The sequence below is a fragment of the Schistocerca piceifrons genome, chromosome X, assembly GCF_021461385.2.
Source record: "Schistocerca piceifrons isolate TAMUIC-IGC-003096 chromosome X, iqSchPice1.1, whole genome shotgun sequence".
NCBI classification, from domain to species: domain Eukaryota; kingdom Metazoa; phylum Arthropoda; class Insecta; order Orthoptera; family Acrididae; genus Schistocerca; species Schistocerca piceifrons.
The window spans coordinates 116,099,744-116,121,596 of NC_060149.1; the positions used below are offsets into that span (position 1 = coordinate 116,099,744).

At 43.2% G+C, this 21,853-nt stretch overlaps 1 protein-coding gene and 1 non-coding gene across 4 annotated transcripts in view; both read right to left on the reverse strand.

Moving 5' to 3' along the window:
- Positions 1-21,853, reverse strand: part of LOC124722858 (UNC93-like protein) — a 409,177-nt gene that overhangs the window by 182,968 nt on the left and 204,356 nt on the right. The window lies entirely within an intron of this gene.
- Trnaa-cgc lies at positions 5,936-6,016 on the reverse strand. Its single transcript has one exon. It is a non-coding gene; the product is annotated as a tRNA-Ala (tRNA).

Here is a 21,853-nt window from a genome sequence, read left to right on the forward strand (position 1 = left end):
GTAATTCGTAGAGAATAAGATAGTCACAAGCACTTAGAAACATAGAAGTCGCTGTGCAGTCGGCGTACGCGCGCACAAAAGAGACACAGAGAGAGGTAGGGGCGGAGGAGGGGGGGGGGGGAGGGGAGAGAGAGAGAGAGAGAGAGAGAGAGAGAGAGAGAGAGAGAGAGAGATATGATTTGTTTAGTATAAAAGAGAATGGCAGATACTGTACCACGCAGTAATTTACATCAGTTCGACACAGGCACGCCTTTCCTATTGTGTAGTGTCACAAGAACGAGGTTACCAAGCTGACGCCTGTTAACTCGCGTTACAAAAGAAAATGTCAAGGTCAAACTGCGGTATCTATTAGAAAGTAAGGTAAAAACGGTCTCGCATGTATACAGAGGACGTATCAAAACATAGAAGCTGCGCAAATAATGACGTCACTTAATCAATGAGAAACAAAATCAAAGCACGATTTCAGAAGATCCAGCGAGGTTGCAAAGAAACGTGAAGATCATTCTAATCGATTTAATGAGTCGACGCTTAGAGACCGTACAACCGAATATTTTCAACAAGCGATTGGACATTCGTTTTTTTCGTTCAGTTGTTTTTTTTTCAGTCGTATGAAACAACCGAAAAAAAGTAGTCTACGGCCTCGTCCCTGTCCAGGTTTGAGTGGTTTAACTTAATGTGGGGCAACCGATTGTCGCAAGCATCTGTCGGCTATGTCAAAGAGTATAATATCTATGGAGTGAGCATTTGGATGCACGGAACGTGAACTGTCCCCGCAACACCTCATGCAGCTCAAGTCACGTGATTTTGCAACGGTGCGTTTCAACCGGTTTAGCGCTTAGCGCATTTTGATTGTTATTACTTCGCTGCTACAGATAGCTCACATTTAGAAGTACCGTGAAACTTCGTATTCGCATTTTACAGACATCTTAACAATTTCACACCAGGAATTGATGAAGTTGGCTTAAAGATGTGAAGAGCAGCGGTATTGTGCTTTTTGCCACAGTATCATAGCTCCGATTTCATTTTATTTGTATGTTTTCGGTAACGGGATAAGAAGTGACAGACAACAATAATTTTTTTACGTTTTCCATTTCACTTATTCATACTATAGAATCTCTGTTCTAATTAACTACGTTACAATGACACTGTAAACGATGTCGAAGTGTTATGAAAAAAGAACTCATTTGGAACCATGAAACTATTACAGAAAATATGGTAAGCAATTTCACCATCTGCTTGTCCATTATTATTTCAGTTTTTCTTTACTTACATCCTGCTTCATAGACAAGTAAAATATTTATTACATTTTTCATCTCCTAGAAAAGCAGAACCATACGCTACACACTAAAAAGAAAATAAATAAAATAAAATAAAAAAGTAAAAAAAATAAAAGATCAGTCGACAAATTTTGGAGTATTAAAAGAAGTGACAGACAACTGATGCAGAAATACGTATTTTGAGATACACACAAGAGTTTGAGAACCTGCATAAATTGAAGGAAATTAATCAGACTATCATGTACATACGTCATCTGCGCATAAGCATAGCATCAATATGTATAACTGACTGGAAGTTTACTTAAACACACTTGCAAATTTATCTAGCACTTGTCTCCATATGGCCATAAAATCACAACAGTTATCTCTGCAATACAGGACTTCATACATCCGTGTCCATCTATTTTTCGACATACAAAGTTCCTCATATCAATATGACATTTGTTGTACTATGAAAAGTAACTAACTGGTCCTCCTTTGACATACTTCTCTTTACATCCGTAGCAACGCCAGTATTTCACAAGAACTGTTACTATAACGAGTAACAAAGTGTATAAAACGATACATAAAACGAGTAAGTGTAATTTTCAAGTTTTGCTGTTATCGCAAATTGTAGACAAGCAGCGTCGTCCCAACATCACGTGACTAGTCCGGTTTGATATTGAGAACACGTGCAGCAGACATCGCTCACTCCGTAGATATACATACTGTATGGGTTACGTCAGTTATATGAATGTTTTCCACTCAGCCTTAAGGGTTTGTTTGAGTGATTTACTTTTTTAACCTCTGCGTGGGGAGCGCCGGGTCGGTGCGCGCCCCCTGCTGGGGCCAAGCACAGGAAAACAGCCGGTGCGAGGAGGTGGCGCGGTTGCCGGGGCGAGTGGAGTATGCTGGGACGTACTATCTCCTCCCGCTGTCTGTCACCCTGGCCCTGCAGGACGCCGAAATGGAGCGTGTGCGACGCAGGCGTCAGGCACTTTTTAATTTTTATTTATAATTAATTAATGGACGTCACTCACACCTTGTCAGTAAAACGGATTGCAAACAGTCGCAAAATTTAGCAATGTTCCTTTCTTCCTCTTCATTTACCCCCTAAGACCACTACGCTTGCGCAACTTTGTACTCCCAGTGAGCTGGATGGAGCTCTTTCTTTATTAGTTATGTATGTGGTAACTGCACCTGGAACAGTTTAATACACAGCAATGTATTTATCAATTTTAATTGGTGAAATGAATGATAAATATATATATATATATATATATATATTGCTTATTTTAACTTTGGCGTACCCATGTCATTGCTTCGGTTATAGCCGGGGTGCGGGTGGAGGGGGAAGTGGGGGGGGGGGACACCTCTGGGGTATATATACCCAGTTTGTACTACACAGACTGGTTCCACTCAGAAGAATAACTGAGTACCCCAGTCAACTAAACCACTCAAGAATGGTTTCAGTGGAAAGAACGAGTGAATACATGAGTCAACCGACAGAAAAACTGAAGACTGGTTTTCACTTGAATGACTGAATAACTCAGTCAGTACCCAATATGTGCCCACGTTCTCATCACAGTCAAACTGAGAAACACTCCGCGCACATAAGTTTGCTTATGTAAGTTGCCAGATTATGTGACCTTCATTAATCCTGTTAACCACATGTAAGACGCCGCTGACGTACATGCGGGTACCTCAGACCCACCTTCATCAATCACAGTGAATTTCAAGAGCTGAATGGCTGCCCGAACCCTATGGATTCTCGAGGGGTCCATTTAATTATCTTCCTACAATGGAATAATGTTTTCAGCGATATGTCTCATTGTGCTAAGCTGGAAGGAAGTTTCTCTACCTACAGTGAGAAGAGAGTGCCAGATCTTGAAAGCATCGCTCAGTATCATATACAACGCATTGATCACATCTACTTATAGTGCTCACTCACATCTAACCAGACTTGTCCTATACAGACCGTTGACGCTGTCAGATCAAAGCCTTATTAAATGATCTTAATACAAAAAGAACCGGAACAACTGTTCAGTGATCCTCTATTAAAACGACCAGTTTCGCAGCTTAGAGCTGCATTCTCACGTATACATGTGAGTAGAAAAATGGGGGAAAAATAAAAATAGATACTGTTTACTGCACAAGTAAAAAAAAAAATGACGTAGTAAATAACGGACAAGAGTGTTCACGATTAAGTGATGTAAAATCCAGACCAGGGTTAAATGGACGACGCAAAATTGTTAGGCCGGCCGCTGTGGCTGAGCGGTTCCAGGCGCTTCAGTCCGAAACCGCGCTGCTGCTGCAGTCGCAGATTCGAATCCTGCCTCGAGCATGAATGTGTGTGATGTCCTTAGGTTAGTTAGGTTTAAATAATTCTAAGTACGTTTTATGAAACTGTACAAACGCTTTTTTCACTGACGCCCTTTCATGTATTTCTCTTGTAGAGCCTTAGAGAATGGCGTAACACTGAAACGCGTTAAGTAGTACAGAATCAGTAAGTACAGTGGCCAGGACTAAACCAGTTTTTGAGTCCATTAAAAATGGCTGCGTCATCTCACAAAGCATTTGAGTGGGATTCGACTCACAGATCCTTAAGAATTAGCCGGAAGCCAAGTTGTCGAACTCTGTGGTGTTGCTGCTGACGACGAGTATCCAAGTTCTTCTGCTTCACAACCTGTCTAACGATATCGTCGTCGACGGGACATCAGACGGTAATCTCCTTGTTTTTGCTTTATACTTGTCGAAATCCAGACAACGAGCACGTCTGACATTTCTGATCGCATTATCTGACGAAAACATCTAGGTCAGATGCCAGAATATTCTGCAAAGTTAAACCCATAACTGTGTCTTTTGTCATGCTTGAAAATCACGTAACTGTGTATTTCCTACAATCTGCTATTATTACAGAGGTGATGGATGACATTGTAGAGCAGCAAATGAAATTTCAAACATCATGTCACATGCGGTCCAACTGAATGTTCAGAAGCCCGTCAGCAGCGTTGATTTCGATTGCGTTTTTTATTAAGGGAGCTGTCGACGTTTTGCTCTAGACGTCACTGCAGTAGCACTGTATGCATGTGCCTTCTACATCTACATCAATATTCCGCAAACCACTTGCTGGTGTGTGCCGGAGGGTACTTCAGCTACCAACAACTGCCCTCCCCCCCCCCCCCCCTCCCCCCTTCCAGCCCCGTTTCTCTCGCAAATGGAACATTGGAGGAATGACTGTCGGTAAGCCTTTGCACTACCTGTAGAGTTGCAAAACTACCAGAAGCTACCAGAAATGAGCGTAACTAAGCTAGATTTCCTAGCAGCCTTGGTCTGTTAAGATCATAACAACGTTACTTGTACGTTAGCTGTGTTGCTTGCGTATTGGGCGTTACCTCACTTCGATCGCTTTGTTTGCGTCTTAGCAGATTCCCCTAGAGACCGGAAGCGGTGAACCGTATAGAAACTGAGTGAGAATATATATAAACGGCCGCCTAACGTACGAAACATTTGTATTCTACATAGTTATCCTCTTGGTCTGTTATTTAAAAATAAACAGTATTTACAACATTAATTCAGGTTTTATTAAAAAATGATTTTGATTGTGAAACAGAGGGTTGTTGCAGCAAAATTATAAAAAGCAATACAGATTTCTCATGTAACGCTAGAAAAGATTATTTCCGCAAAAAGAAGGTAAAATTTAAAAAAAAAAACACAAAACAAAAGCCTATCAAACATCGCTGCAATACTTCGCCGAGCTTGTACAAACAATGATTGTGTTTTTCTTGTGACTAACTTTCGCTCTTACCAATGGTAACAGGAAACTCTTGCTTTTGGTCGTGATGAAGAACGTTCCATAATATATTAATTATAGGACCTGGAGTGGTCGACTCCATCGTTCTATCGATTTTATTTCCTGACTGCCGTTCCTTAGAAGGACACTTTATTTTAATTTTACTGAAAATATTCAAATGGCTCTGAGCACTATGGGACTTAACATCTGAGGTCATCAGTCCCCTAGAACTTAAACCTATCTAACCTAAGAAGATCACACACACCCATGCCCGAGGCAGGATTCAAACCTGCGACCGTAGCGGTCGCTCGGTTCCAAACTGAAGCGCCTAGAACCGCTCGGCCACCCCGGCCGGCCCAAGTGCATTGTCGAGTCTAAAAAAGCACTCCGTCGTGAGGCCACGAGTGGCCTACCGGGACCATCCGACCGCCGTGTTATCCTCAGGGGAGGATGCGGATAGGAGGGGCGTGTTATCAGCACACTGCTCTTCCGGTCGTTATGATGGTATTCTTGACCGAAGCCGCTACTATTCGGTCGAGTAGCTCCTCAATTGGCATCACGAGGCTGAGTGCAACCCGAAAAATGGCAACAGCGCATGGCGGCCTGGATGGTCACCCATCCAAGTGCCGACCACATCCGGAAGCGCTTAACTTCGGTGATCTCACGGGAACCGGTGTATCCACGGCGGCAAGGCCGTTGCGGTGGTGGTGGTGGTGGTGGTGGTGGTTAGTGATTAACGTCCCGTCGACAACGAGGTCATTAGAGACGGAGCGCAAGCTCGGGTTAGGGAAGGATTGGGGAGGAAACCGGCCGTGCCCTTTCAAAGGAACCATCCGGGCATTTGCCTGAAACGATTTGGGGAAATCACGGAAAACCTAAATCAGGATGGCCGGAGACGGGATTGAACCGTCGTCCTCCCGAATGCGAGTCCAGTGTGCTAACCACTGCGCCATCTCACTCGGTGGCCGTTGCCTATTGTCGAGTCTAGCCGTATGAAATTGTGCCAACGATTTGACCACGGCCGCTGATCGGCTGATCGAGAAGGAAGGCTACCGATATCGACCTCTGACGACAATGTCTAGATAATTTTTTCAGCAAACTGAAGGAAACTCTGGGCGGAACGAGATTTTCTAACCATGAAGACGTTTACACAGCGGTTCTAGATTGGCTCCGTGACCAAGATGCGGACTTCTACCTCCGAGGAATTCAACGACTGGTTATCAAATTACTGAGTGACTGGAGCATTGAAATGCACTACTTGCCGCGCGGGATTAGCCGAGTGGTCTTCGGCGCTGCAGTCATGGACTGTGCGGGTGGTCCCGGCGGATGTTCGAGTCCTCCCTCGGGCATGGATGTGTGTGTTTGTCCTTAGGATAATTTAGGTTAAGTAGTGTGTAAGCTTAGGGACTGATGACCTTAGCAGTTAAGTCCCATAAGATTTCACACACTTTTTTTTTTGCGCTACTTGAAATAACAACTGTTTATGACAAGAGCCAGACTAAATACAACTTCTGACAATAATGGGTTCACAACTTGAGAACAGCATTGCCTCGAAAAGCAAGTAAGACTAACTACGACACAGTCCTAGGAGGCGCTGAGCTCGTTGGCAAATCCTGCGATGCGGGGCCCTCGTAGCGGCTGCGAAAGTGCAGCGGCGGACGTGGCTCACGGCGAGTCCGAGGCGACACCTCGGCGGGCAGTGGCAGACACGGATCCGCATCGGGGATTCGTAGGGAGACTTAGGGCGCCTGTTGGTTGCTCGGAGCCCGGTTCGTAACTGGCTTTCGAAGCGTGGAGCGCCGACCTAACGAGGAGAACACGGCGCGTGCAACAATCCGATTTCCCAGAAACTTCGCTCGGTGGAAGGGGAGTGAAAAAAGCGAACACGTGTCCCGGCTTAACCGTAGATATTCGACCGTTTCAGGTAAAACGACGGTCAAAGTTTTCAAAGTACTTTATGTGCCTTTTAGCGCGCAATTATCTCAGCCGAAATGGTGGCACAGTGACTAGCGTCGTGGCTTCTCACTTCTGTGTACCGTGTTTGAAAAACGATAATTGTTTTTACTTCATTTTACTGTATTTTCATTTGTTTCATTTATCTATCCAAGTCCGTAGAAGGTTACTACATCAGTGTTTCCTATCAGATTAGCGGATGCAAGGCCTTATACTAAGTGTAAAACTACAACTGGATTTCAGAATAAGAAGCATACATTTATTATGGTATGCAGGGTGAAGAAAAATTCGCGTAGTCTGACTTCGCAACGCGATTCCTCACATACTACCAATACAAAAATATCTCTCACAAAATTTGATACTGAGCATATTTCTGGCAGTAAACAGACGTCAAAGATTGGCAATCTGGCAACACTGTAATCACACATACCGCAACTACCTCTGTCAGCATATGCGAGTAGTACTGTACAGTTGGTGCAGTGGACAGCGTTTTAGGTTAGCATACAGTGTTGCCAGATTGCCAGTCTAACATCCAATTACTGCCGGAAAGCCGGCCGTGGTGGCCGAGCGGTTCTAGGCGCTTCAGTCTGGAACCGCGCGACCGCTACGGTCGCAGGTTCGAATCCTGCCTCGGGCATGGATGTGTGTGATGTCCTTAGGTTAGTTAGGTTTAAATAGCTCTACGTTCTAGGGGACTGATGACCTCAGATGTTAAGTCCCATTGTGCTCAGAGCCATTTGAACTGCCGGAAAAATGCGCAGGGCTTATTTTGAGACACACATTTTTGTATTGCTAGTATGTGAGGAGTCGCGCTACAAACTCCGAGTGCGCGAATTTTTCTTCACCCTATATATGCGTATGTACGGAAGTTTTCAGGGACTACAATCATCTTAAATTTGCGTATTCTCATATTACATTCCTATATCAATTCTCTCATTTTATTTTTACGTTTATTCTTCAGGAATATTTGGTGAGTTCCCTTGGATGACACCGATCGTAGACGCATTCGAAACACAGAAATTCCGAACACCACGAGCATTGCGCGAAGGCAGGTTTCCAACTGTGGTGTTTCTTCTTAACAATCTCCAAAAATGGCTCTGAGCACTATGGGACTCAACAGCTGAGGTCATCAGTCCCCTAAAACTTAGAACTACTTAAACCTAACTAACCTAAGGTCATCACACACATCCATGCCCGAGGCAGGATTCGAATCTGCGACCGTAGCGGTCGCGCGGTACCAGACTGTAGCGCCTAGAACAGCTCGGCCACTCCGGCCGGCTAAGAATCTCCATCAGGAAAGAAATATCGTTAAAATTGCTGATGAGTTCACGCGTTGGCAGTAATTTCGCGATAAACCACTCTAACGGATCACTTTTTCGAAAACTGGGGCTTGAAACTGAATACTAATCAAGACACGCTACAGAAATTTGACTAAAACAATTTCATATAATTTCGTCATTCATTTACTGTTTTTTTTATTCATGCATCAGACATACAATTAATAGAACAATAAGGACAACGTTATTCCAAAAGCCAGTGGAAAACATTTGTGCTGTAATCTTCTATGGACATAGATCGATAAATGAAAAATAAAACTTACAATAATAATAGGGTTTCGAATATGGGGCTCCAAACTATGACGCCGTAATGGGACTGATGACCTTAGCGGTTTGGTCCCATAGAACTTACCACCACCACGCCGCGATACCAGCCACTATGCCATTGCTTCGGTTTAACAGTTTACTCGACAAAAGGCACATGACGTAGCTGAAAAACTTTGACCGTCGTTTGTTTGCAAGGGATAGCCCCCTACCCACACACCATCGCAACCCACCACCACAGGTTTAGTGGTAAGATGTCCCAGAGCTCAGCCTGCCAAAAACGGGGGATAAATCAAGCATGAAAACAGGAAGAAGGTGTACTGAACTGTGAAGAAAGAAGCAAAATAGAAACAGTGAACCGTCGAAACTCAATATGAGGAAAATCCTGCGAGTTTGGGCAGCCATGGCGTCGTGATTATGTAGTCATGGTATTGGACTGCGAAGTGGGAGATCCGTGTTTAAATCTGATTCGTGCCCCAATTTTTTATCTCTTTTTTTCAACAAAATTATAGACTGTCCGTCAGGTCTCTCACACGTCTGTTCGCTGTATGCAAATTGGTGTCTGTGTCGTGGTGTAACGAAGATCTGGAAGTCAATGTCAGGCAACAGCAAAATAAATTGCATAGTACACTACTGGCCATTAAAATTGCTACACCAAGAACAAATGCAGATGATAAACGGGTATTCATTGGACAAATATATTATACTAGAACTGACATATGATTACATTTTCACGCAATTTGAGTGCATAGATCCTGAGAAATCAGTACCCAGAACAACCACCTCTGGCCGTAATAACGGCCTTGATATGCCTGGGCATTGAGCCAAACAGAGCTTGGATGGCGCGTACAGGTACAGCTGCCCATGCACATTCTACATGATACCACAGTTCATCAAGAGTAGAGACTGGCGTATTGTGATGAGCCAGTTGCTCGGCCACCATTGACCAGACGTTTTCAATCGGTGAGAGATCTGGAGAATGTGCTGGTCAGGGCAGCAGTCGAACATTTTCTGTATCGAGAAAGACCAATACAGGACATGCGAGATGCGGTTGTGCGTTATCCTGCTGATATGTCGGGTTTCGCAGAGATCGAATGACGGGTAGAGCCACGGGTCGTAACACATCTGAAATGTAACGTCCACTGTTCAAAGTGCCGTCAATGCGAACAAGAGGTGACCGAGACGTGTAACCAATGGCACCCCATACAATCACGCCGGGTGATACGCCAGTATGGCGATGACGAATACTCGCTTCCAATGTGCGGTCACCGCGATGACGCCGAACACGGATGCGACCATCATGAAGCTGTAAACAGAACCTGGATTCATCCGAAAAAATGACGTTTTGCCATTCGTGCACCCAGGTTCGTCGTTGAGTACACCATCTCAGGCGCTCCTGTCTGTGACGCAGCGTCAAGGGTAACCGCAGCCATGGTCTCCGAGCTGATAGTCCATGCTGTTGCAAACGTCGTCGAACTGTTCGTGTAGATGGTTGTTGTCTTTCAAACGTCCCCATCTGTTGACTCAGGGATCGAGACATGGCAGCACGATCCGTTACAGCCATGCGGATAAGATGCCTGTCATCTCGGCTGCTAGTGATACGAGGCCGTTGGGATCTAGCACGGCGTTCCGTCTTACCCTCCTGAACCCACCGATTCCATATTCTGCTAACAGTCATTGGATCTCGACCAACGCGAGCAGCAATGTCACGATACGATAAACCGCAATCGCGATAGGCTACAATCCGACCTTTATCAAAGTCGGAAACTTGATGGTACGCATTTCTGCTCCTTACACGAGGCATCACAACAACGTTTCACCAGTCAACGCCGGTAAACTCTTGTTTGTGTATGAGAAATCGGTTGGAAACTTTCCTCATGTCAGCACGTTGTAGGTGTCGCCACTGGTGGCAACCTTGTGTGAATGCTCTGAAAAGCTACTCATTTGCATATCACAGCATCTTCTTCCTGTCGGTTAAATTTAGCGTCTGTAGCACGTCATTTTCGTGGTGTAGCAGTTTTAATGGCCAGTAGTGTATTCTTACCATGTGACTGAAAAATGGTACAAATGGCTCTGATCACTATGGGACTTAACATCTGAGGTCATCAGTCCCCTATAACATAGAACTACGTAACCTAACTAACCTAAAGACATCACAAACATCCATGCCAGAGGCAGGATTCGGACCTGCGAACGTAACGGTCGCGCGGTTCCAGACTGAAGCGCCTAGAACCGCTCGGCCACCCACTGCCGGGCATATGACTGATATTCTATAACCAATGTATAGTACGATAATTGCCAAGACTGCATAATGGTAACAGACACGTCAATGACAGGTCGGAAACTTCATAATTTTGTGAGAAGATAAGGGGACACGAGAGAGACTTCAACACGTATCTCGCACTTTGCAGTCCAACACCGTGACCACAAAACCAAGACGCCATACTTAACCAAAGTCGCTGGATGTTGCGCATCTTGAGCTTGGACCGTTCCTGTTTCTATTTTGCTTCTTTTCTCAGATTTCAGTACACCTTGTTCTTGTTTTTACGCTTGGTCTGTGTTTAGTTTTTGACGGGCTAACCACTCGGTCATTTCACCAGTAAACCTGACGGAGGTGCGATGGGGAGTTTTTCTTGTCAGAAACGGTCAAGTATCTATGTAAGAGCAGAGACAAATCTTCACTCATTTTGACACTCTTCCACTTAAAAGGAGATCATACGAACTTCCCCTGCCGCGCGGTTTTAGGCGCCATGTCACGGATTGCGTAGCCCCTCCCGCAGGAGGTTCGAGTCCTCCCTCGGGGATGGGTGTGTGTGTTGTCCTTAGCGTAAGTTAGTTTAAGTAGTGTGTAAGTCTATGGTCCGATGACCTCAGCAGTTTGGTCCCTTAGGAATACACACACATTTGAACAGCCCCTCACATATTTGATTCATATTGGCTGGGTGTGTACGGTACGACTAGGACTTCAACATATGTTAACAGGAAGGCGCAACACTCAACCGGATGATTGTGTCTTGTCCGATAGTACAGACACCACGCTTTCATATAATCGATTCGCCTCGATGAGCTCTAATCCACCTTCTTCAGTGCGGATGCACAGTTACGCCTGACCTCTTGCAGGAATCTCACAGTAGCGAGCTTGGAAGACATGGACAGGGACTGTGGGTAGGTGGCGCTGGGTGATAATGTGGGTCGGCCGAGAGGCGTGTCGAGGTAGTCCGCGCGATTGCGATAAACACTGTGTCCGGGTGGCGCACTGGTTATCGCAACTGTCTAGTAAACAGTAAATCCGGTGATTGAAATCCCAGTCGAGCACACATTTTCGCTCGTCGCCACTGCTTCTGTGTAAAGTCCCTCTGCAGGTGACATCGATAGTTCTTTCCTTTCCTTTACTACCCCCTCCCCCCACCTTCAATTTAAATGTAACTCTCTACCGTTTTCAAGAAAACCGAGTTTGAAAATTATACACGTCTTCACATACGTTGTAGGATCGCTAGTATTCAAGTGATCCGCACTCGCGAGATTAAGCGCTTAGTTTCGTAAGTGCGAGGTCGCTGAATAGAATCTCGCTACCGGTAGTACGCTTTTTGTAAGCTATCTGCACCAACATTCTGTTTTCTGCCTCGATATGCGTGGCATGCTACGAAATTGCATGACGACTGATAACTGTTAATAACGTAATCCACATTTATTTTGCAATAGACACATTGGGAAAAAATCATGCACATGGAAACCTTCGATGTTCATTATATGTGCTATATATCGCAATAATTATTCTTTTCCATGTTTCTATTAGTATCATCCTAATTCGTGCTGTTCTTTATAGGTTATGTTCTACATTTGTTACAAATGTAGATACAATAAATATAATTGAAATGGCCATACTGATTTGAAAGTTCTAGTATATTCTTTTTTATTTCGAATCTCCAGCAGTAGAAATTTTTTTCCTTCTTTCAGGATAAAGATTAGAAAAATAATAATTCAGTAATTAAATACTGATAATTTTCACACTCATAATGAAAGTGATAGAATAACGTGGAAATAATAAAAATAGATACCGGCGATGACATTCGTTCCAGGGACCTCGCAGTTACGACACTAAGCGCTTACTCTCTGTTTTATCTCATTTTGTACGTTATTGTTCGTTGCATTTGAAAGGGAAGATTTCCCATGACACCTGTTCAGGTCCATCGTTGATCAGTTTTTTGTTACAGAGAGCAGCTAACCCTCTAACCGAACACGCTGAGCTACCGTGCCGGCGCGAAATGCATAAGCGTGTCCAAAATATTCAAACTCGATTTTCTCCAAAACTGTTGAGATTTGCGTCTTCCTGTTTACATATTTTGAAGCCCTGTTGTGCTCTACACACTGTCCATACCAATGAAGTCGGTGAGGGGAAGTTCGTACAGTCCCCTTGTTAGCGAATGAAATCAGTTTATGGTAATTGCCTTGATCTTCTCCCAACAAGGGAAACTCCACATCGCACCTGGATATCCCGTTAAAATCGGAACACAGATCAAGCATTAAAACAGATTGAAGGTGTAGTGGATTGTGAAAAAAAAAGAAAAATAGAAATAGTGAACGTCCAAGAACAGGAAGTGCAAGAAAAAGCAGAACAGATCAGCGACGGCGTCCTGAGTAATTGGTTTGTTTATTTAATCGTATGGCTAGGGCACCCCGTCGGGCAGGCCCTTCGCCGGGTGCAGGTCTTTCAATTTGACGCCACTTCGGCGACCTGCAGTCGATGAGGATGTTAGGATGATGATGATGATGATGATGATGACAGCACAACACCCAGTTCCTGGGCGGAGAAAATTTCCCCGACCCAGCCGGGAATCGAACGCGGGCCCAGAGGATTGACTATCCGTCACGCTGATCCCTTTTTTTTTTTTTTTTTTTTTTTCTTTTTCTTCAGAGGCCAACCAGCTCTCTGACCAAACACACTGAGTTGCCGTGCCGGCGTCCATTCAGCTGCCAGGAGCGGACGTGGGTAGGTGGTCATCGTGTTTAACTACCAAGAAGGCGAGCCGGGTTCGAACCTCCCTCCTGCGCTTTATTTTAATTTTTTTTCACATCATTATTAACTGGCCGTCCGGTTCTTGAAATGTTTCGTCTCTTTCTGTAGTCATGTTTTAAGAATACTTTACCGTCGCAAGTAAATGTGATGAATAGTGAGGGCAGGCAAGATACCACACAGACGTGTCACAGAAATGAAAACCACAAAAAAATGGGTGTGAACTATGTTACAATAATGGAACTCAAGAGCCAAAACTTCAAAAACGTTGGCAACGTCTGTTATGATAGGCTGTGTGACTGTGAAACTATTGCGTTCATTTGTTGCAATTTATGTGATAAACTATTATGTTTTCATCATTTCCTTGAGAGTGATAACATTCACTTTTATACGAGTATCAATGTCGGGTAAGGAGGCATATTTCACTCAATTACCAGTCGTACAAGTTACGTGCGTCGTTGAGAGATTTCTATCATATTACACACGTACTGTCGCTAATGCCACGAGTGTTTTTTGGTGGAGGATTTGGTTGACTTGTCGCCTTGTTGACAAACATTTACAGTTCCCATTCGAAAGCCACTTCCTTTCAGCTGCTAATAGAGCAGTTTTACAGAATCAACTTCATTATAGGTCCTTACCTTACAGCTTGCTGTTGCAAACGGACGTTACAGCACGACACAGACACAAATTTGAATAAGGGAGAAAAAGAAGGGCACGACGGAGGTTTGTTCACTGCTCGTCCGCTACCACATAACCACGACGCTATTTCTCTTCCCGGATGCTCTATATTGAACTTATTGTTCTTGGACTGTTCACTTTCTATTTTGCTTCTTTTTTTTCCACAGTCCAGTACACTATCTTTCTGTTTTCATGCTTGATCTGTATTCAATTTTTGACGGGCTGCCCACTGGGCTCTCGTACCACTAACCTACATCTGCATCTACATGGATACTCTGCAAATCACATTTAAGTGCCTGGCAGAGGGGTTCATCGAACCACCTTCACAATTCTCTATTATTCCAATCGCGTATAGCGCGCGGAAAGAACGAACACATATATCTTTCCGTGCGAGCTCTGATTTCCCTTATTTTACGGCGGTGGTCGTTCCTCCCTATGTAGGTCGGTGTCAACAAAATATTTTCGCATTCGGAGGAGAAAGTTGGTGATTGGAATTTCATGAGAAGATTCAGTCGCAACGAAAAACGCCTTTCTTTTAATGATGTCTAGCCCAAATCATATATCATTTTTGTGACACTATCTCCGACATTTCGTGATAATACAAAACGTGCTGCCCTTCTTTGAACTTTTTCGATGTTCCCCGTCGGTCCTACCAGGTAAGGATCCCACACTGCGCAGCAGTATTCTAAAAGAGGACGAACAAGCGTAGTGTAAGCAGTTTCCTTAGTAGGTCTGTTACATTTTCTAAGTGTCCTGCCAATAAAACGCAGTCTTTGGTTAGCCTTCCCCACAACATTTTCTATGTGTTCGTTCCAATTTAAGTTGTTCGTAATTGTGATACCTAGGTATTTAGTAGGATTTACGGCTTTTAGATTAGACTGATTTATCATGTAACCGAAGTTTAACGGACTGCTTTTAGCACCGATGTGGATGACCTCACACTTTTCGTTATTTAGGGTCAACTGCCACTTTTCGCACCATCAGACATATTTTCTAAATCGTTTTTCAGTTTGTTTTGATCTTCTGATGACTTTATTAGTCGATAAATGACAGCGTCATCTACAAACAACCGAAGACGGCTGCTCAGATTGTCTCCCAAATTGTTTATATAGATAAGGAACAGCATAGGGCCTGTAACACTACCTTGGGGAGGGGGGGGGGGGGAGCGATGGGGAGTTTCCCTTGTAAGCAGATGCCTGCGGAAGGACACACCCACGTGGTCACATGACGGCGGAGGACACGCGACCGAAGCTGTGTGCCCTACCACTTACACGCCACGTAGTGACGAGGCTGGCGCCCGCGGACGCTGTGGGGGCTTCAGCTAGCTTGATTGTGCGCAGTACCGTGACTGTTTACGAACGACCTCCGAGGTCCGGCAGGGGCCGTGCCCGGCCCGCGAAACATATGCTAAAATATGGTGGTCGACCATACAGGGGCCCACCAGCCCTGCATATACCACAGGTATAATGCGCCGGTCGTTGTTTGGAGGGACTTTGCGACTCGGTAGAAAAATAGTTTCGTCTAGCTGTTCAGGTTTGAAGTGTACTGCATTACTCAGTAAAAGTTACTGGGTCTGCGATAGTAATGTGTAACTTACTTTTTATGTCCCGTCGTAATTTTTCTATCCTGGTGGTCTGCTCCTGTAAACTAAATGGGTAGGCCGAATGTAGGAAGTGAGTAGGAGCAGGAAAAGGTGAAAATCTCTCGGTACCGCTCTTAGAAATGGTTTCCCTATATCACAATAATAACTGAATACATAACTTTGTACGTAGGTGCGAAGCTTTAGACCCGTCGTAAGTAGAGCAAAGTCTCTTGCTGAAGCGAAGTGTCCCGGCCGTCTGCTCTTGAGGAAATGGGGTGAATCTGGAGCGGAGTTCGGAGATCTGAACAGCGCCTGCTAGAGGGCGCTGTCGTCGGTATCTCGTAGTGCCAACTTAATGAACTTGCAACTACGCCGTGGCATCGTAGCTATCGATACCACAGTAAGATCTGTGGAATATTCTAGAACGAGTCATTTGTCCTTAAGTTCCTCCAACTGCAGAAACTACGTTCGAACTTTCAATAGAGAGACCACTGTTGGACACACAAGTATGTTCCAAGCAAGGTCTTAAGGGATGGGAAAAACCCACCGCGGTTTAATAACCGCGTTAGAAAAATGCTACGTAAACAAAGCTAGCTTTATCACAGATTCGAGGGAAGTCAAAACCCAGCAGACAAACGAAAGATGAACGGAGCGAAAATGAGCATAAGGAGAGCAATGAGAAAAACGTTCATTGATTCTGGAAGTAAAATTTTGCCAGTCAACCTGAGTAAAAACGCTAAGAGACTCTGGTCTTACATAAAATCAGTAAGCGGTTCGAAATCATTCACTATGACCATACTGGCAACGAAACGGAAGACAACGGAGAGAAGGCCGAAATACTGAATTCGGTCTTCCGAAACTGTTTCACCGTGGAAGATCGTAAAGCGATCCGTCATTTTAATTATCGTACGTATTTCGAAATGGCATATCTTGAGAAAATCGATCGCAGAATAGAAAAGCAATTACAGTAACTTAGTAGGGGGAAGGCGTCAGGAGCAGCTGAGGTAACTGTAAGATTCTGCAAAGATTATGCGAAAGAACTTGCTCCCCTTCCAGCAGCAGTTTATCGCAGGTCACTGGAGCAAACAAAGGGTAGCTAGCGACTGGCAAAAGCGCAGGTCATTTTCTTTTTCAAGAAGTGTCGTAGGACGGATACACACAATCATAGGCCTATATCGCTGAGGCCAATCTGCTGTAGAATTATGTGCATGTTTTATGCTCAAGGATTATGATGTTTTAAGAGAACGAAAATAACCGCCATAAAACTCCTGTAATAGAGGTCTTGAGAAACGCAGCTCGCTCTATTTCTCCACAAGATTCATAGCGCTGCAGACAACGGCGCCCTAGTTGATGCCGTGTTCCTTCACTTCAGGGGATACGAAATCGGATTTTGGGTGAAAAAAATCGATATTCGTTTTATTGGCTTATTAGATTCCTTCAGGTTTTCTGTTTAAAATTACGTATCATACACGGCTCTACTAGATTCATCACTATTTAATTTTTATAGATTTGTGAAATCTGGTATTGCGCTTTTGTGATACACTTCTGTCATGGCTGCCCATAAACTTTTTGGCAGTATATCCATGTGACATGAATTCAAATATCCCACTTTCCAGCGATATCTTTATCCACTACTTGTCCGAAAATGTTTGATTCTGGTTTCATGAAGTTAATCTTTCTTTTTGACTTTGGATTGTTTGTAAACAGTGTGCAATACGATAGTAGCTGTGTCGAGTTTTTTCGTATTTAGTGCTTCATTTTCCGCAGTGGAGACGCCTACAGCTACGGCAATAGTGTGTAAAAAGCGTGTGAACTGGTAAAAGAAAAGAAACGATGATTCACTAGCAAACCGAAGCATTTCATCATCATCGTTGTTGTTGGAAAATATGAGTCCACTTCTGATTTAGAGAACGAACTTGCTCCAAATGAAAACAGTGCTTCTCATAAAAACTCAGATTTGGAAGAGTAATGTAATTGATTTGATAAAGAAAAGAAGTTTTTGAACTCATTGAAACGAGTATACTGCGCGAAGCTCTTGAAAACAGTGTGTGCTGCAAAAAATGTCAAGGAAATGTTTCTCTGAAAGTAGAGTCCCACGTTGGCCTTGCTTCCCAGTTTAAATTAATGTACAGTATTTGTAAATACAGCTGTAAATTTCTGTTTCAGTAAATGTAAATAATGGATACAAGAAAACTGAGCTTTGTAGTGTAAATATTAGGTTATCCTATGGTTTGCGAGCAGTTGGTAACGGCAAAGCAGCAGGTGATATGCTACGTGGTATTCTAAATCTTTCCGATGTACCTTCAAAATTTGATGCTTACAGCTATGAACTAGGATCTGCAGTTGATGCTTTAACACAGAAGTCAATGTAGGAAGCAATGGAAGAAGCAGTGAAAGAAAATGACTAGAACCGTGACCGCACAGTAGCTTTTGATGGCACATGGCGAAAAAGGTGTCACACCTCCAATAATGTTGTTGTCACAGCAACTAGTGTTGACATTGGTAAGGTTATTGACGTTGCAATAACGTCAAAATACTATATCCTGATAAACAATCAGAAAAATGAACATGGTGATGACTTTTCTGCTAATTATTATAATAATAATGGTAGCATGGAAGTTACTGGGGTGAAAAGAAGTTTCCATCACTCTTCTGAGTGATATAATGTCCGCTATGTCCAGTATCTGGGAGATGGTGACTCTGAAGCTTTCAAAGAAGTTTCTGGAAAACAAACCATATAGAAACAGTGTAAATATAAGCAAACTTGAATGCTTGAATGTATAGAACACGTGCAGAACAGAATCGATGCCAGGCTGAGAAGGTTGATATCAATTATAAAAGAGAAAAAAAAAGATGGGAAAATTTAGCGCAGATTTCAATGGGAGATGCTTATAGTTTCCACAATGAAACTTCCTCTCGAAACCTGGTTGTATGTGAAGTATGCTAGCGGCAAGAAACAATCAATGCCTTCTCAGAGCGATAGCAACGGAAATACTATCGATGACAGTGCTACCAAAGCAGAGTTACTAAACACAGCCTTCAGAAATTCCTTCACAAAAGAGGACGAAGTAAATATTCCAGAATTCGAATCAAGAACAGCTGCCAACGTGAGTAACGTAAAAGTAGATATCTTCGGTGTAGTGAAGCAACTTAAATCACTTAACACTTTGCCGTCCGCACATCCCCTACAAAATTATGCGCTTGTCGCCGGCAGCGCTTATTCGGATTACTTGGCTTGTCGCCGGCCGCTTTTCACCTTTCCGATGATAACAAACTTCAAACACATTGACTTTTGTCCGCTTTAATTTTCCGGAAATCCTCTATTTTGCCGTATCGTTCCACAAACTCGAATTTTCTTTTGAAGTAACTTCTCTGCAAGTTCTACACTGTTATTATAATTCTCCATGCAGAGGTGATGCCACTTTCCGTTTTGCTAAAGGCTGTCTATCGCCGGAATATATCTTGAATGAGGAAATGTATCCCGTACTCGAATCACATAGCATCAGAATGAGTATGCCGTACTTCGTAATTTTCGACGAACTGTAAAATTTAAGCGTCCACGCCATGGCATCATTCCTTCATCAACTGAGATGTCTTGACTTAGATTAAATGTTTCTTTAAACTTTTTGGAAAAATAAAAAAATTACGAATTGCACTTTGACAAGCCGGTCGGCATTATCCGGTTTATTGTTGCTGTTGGAAAAATGTAAAAATGACAATATTTGTCTGAATCGGTTGCGGAACACCGTTTTGCGAAATATCGGTGTGTGTATCAACGGATTCGTTGACCAATAATCATCGATCCTTGCCTTTTTTTTATAATTCCCATAAGTATAGCAAGCCCATGCCATTTTCTAAGTTCGGGTCCCGTAACGTCGGAAATTTGGCATTTTTTAAATCCAGTTTCCTTCTTTTGCAATTTTGACTGTAGTACTTATTGGTTTCGCTGCTAATATATTCAATTAGATCGTTCCCAATATATAATTCTACGATATCCTCGACGCTCTGTGTATCTTCCTCTGATTCATCCGAATCAGTGGCAACCGTTGCGTTCGCAGAGGTCTTCTTGGACGTATTTCACTATCTTCCTACGATTCTGCTTCACTTTCATTTTTTTTTATATCCAATATCTTCTTCCCAATCGTCCATGTCGTCCGGAACGTCAGACAAGAAGTCCGCGCATTCATCGTAAATAATCCTATTGTCTCTGTCATCCGCCATGATGAAAGGGCACAAGTACCTATATAAACAAAAAAACTTGTTGACGTGTGTAACTTATTGTTACCTATACAAAACACCAACAGAATGGTTGACCGCTATTTCGCGCACGACGCCACTGTGGTGTCGCCGGACAACGGTGTTAATAAAAGCAAGTCTTCTGGCCCAGACTGTATATCAATTAGGTTCCTTTGAGAGTATGCTGATGCAGTAGCTCCATACCTATCATTCTATTGACACACAGTCAACACGGATTTAGAAAACATCTGTGAAGAGGATATTAACTATGAATCGGCAATGTTTTAAACTTCTTTCTCCGCTTCCCGTCAGTTTACTTTTTACTTCTTCTAGGAACATTATCTCAGCTACTGTTGAACCTAAAAGTCTGAATTTTTATGACATAGTCACATGGGTTATTTGTACATACTGGAAGAAGAATTTTTGGAATTAGTTGATTTAAAAAATATTTAGAGGTAATAATGTAGTGAAAAGTGATGGAAAAAATTTACTGTAAGGTAAATGTGAAGTACATGTGAAAGTAATTACTTTGACGAAAAAGTATTGTTTCAGTATTGTTACAACATGTCAATGCACGTACAGTAAAATTCTTATCTCTCTAGCACCAGTAACTTGTGAGAAAATGTTCCCTATAGTAGGGATAATTTAACATTTCGGGGATAGGTGATTCCTTACCCCTTCAGGGAGACATTTGACATCGTCCCGTACTGCCGTTTAGTGAAAAAAAAGCAATTGGTTACCGAGTATCGGACCAGATTTGCGACTGTAGACAAGACTTCCGTACGCATAGAACTCAATACGTTACTCTTAATGGAACAAAATCGACATATGTAAAGATAATTTCCGGACTACCCCGAGTAAGTGTTATAGGACGGTTACTCTTTACAGTGTGTATAAATAATCTAGTAAAAAGCATCGGAAGCTCTTTAAGACTTTTCGCAGCTGATGTGGTTGTCTGTAACAAATTAGCAACGCCAGAAGACAATATCAATTTGCAATTTGACCTGCAAAGGACTGTCCCACTTCATATCGCTCTGCAATGTTACGCCCAAATATTTAATCGACGTGACTGTGTCAAGCGCTACACTACTAATGTAGTATTCAAACATTATGGGATTCTTTTTCGTATTCATCTGCATTAATTTACATTAATTTACATTTATCTATATTTAGAGTTAGCTGCCATTCTTTACACCGATCACAAATCCTCTCCAAGTCATCTTGTATCCTCCTGCAGTCACTCAACGACGACACCTCCCCGTACACCACAGCATCATCAGCAAACAGCCGCACATTGCTATCCACCCTATCCAAAAGATCATTTATGTAGATAGAAAACAACAGCGGACCTACCACACTTCCCTGGGACATTCACCATCGAGGACAACGTACTGGGCCGGCCGGAGTGGCCGAGCGGTTAAAGGCGCTACAGTCTGGAACCGCACGAATACATAGAAAGAAGGATCCTTTATTGTATGATTATATGATAGCGGAACTAACACTGGTAGCAGTTACTTCTGTAAAATATCTGGGAGTATGCGTGCGGAACGATTTGAAGTGGAATGATCATATAAAATTAATTGTTGGTAAGGTGGGTACCAGGTTGAGATTCATTGGGAGAGTGCTTAGAAAATGTAGTCCATCAACAAAGGAGGTGGCTTACAAAACACTCGTTCGAACTATACTTGAGTATTGCTCATCAGTGCGGGATCCGTACCAGATCGGTTTGACGGAGGAGAT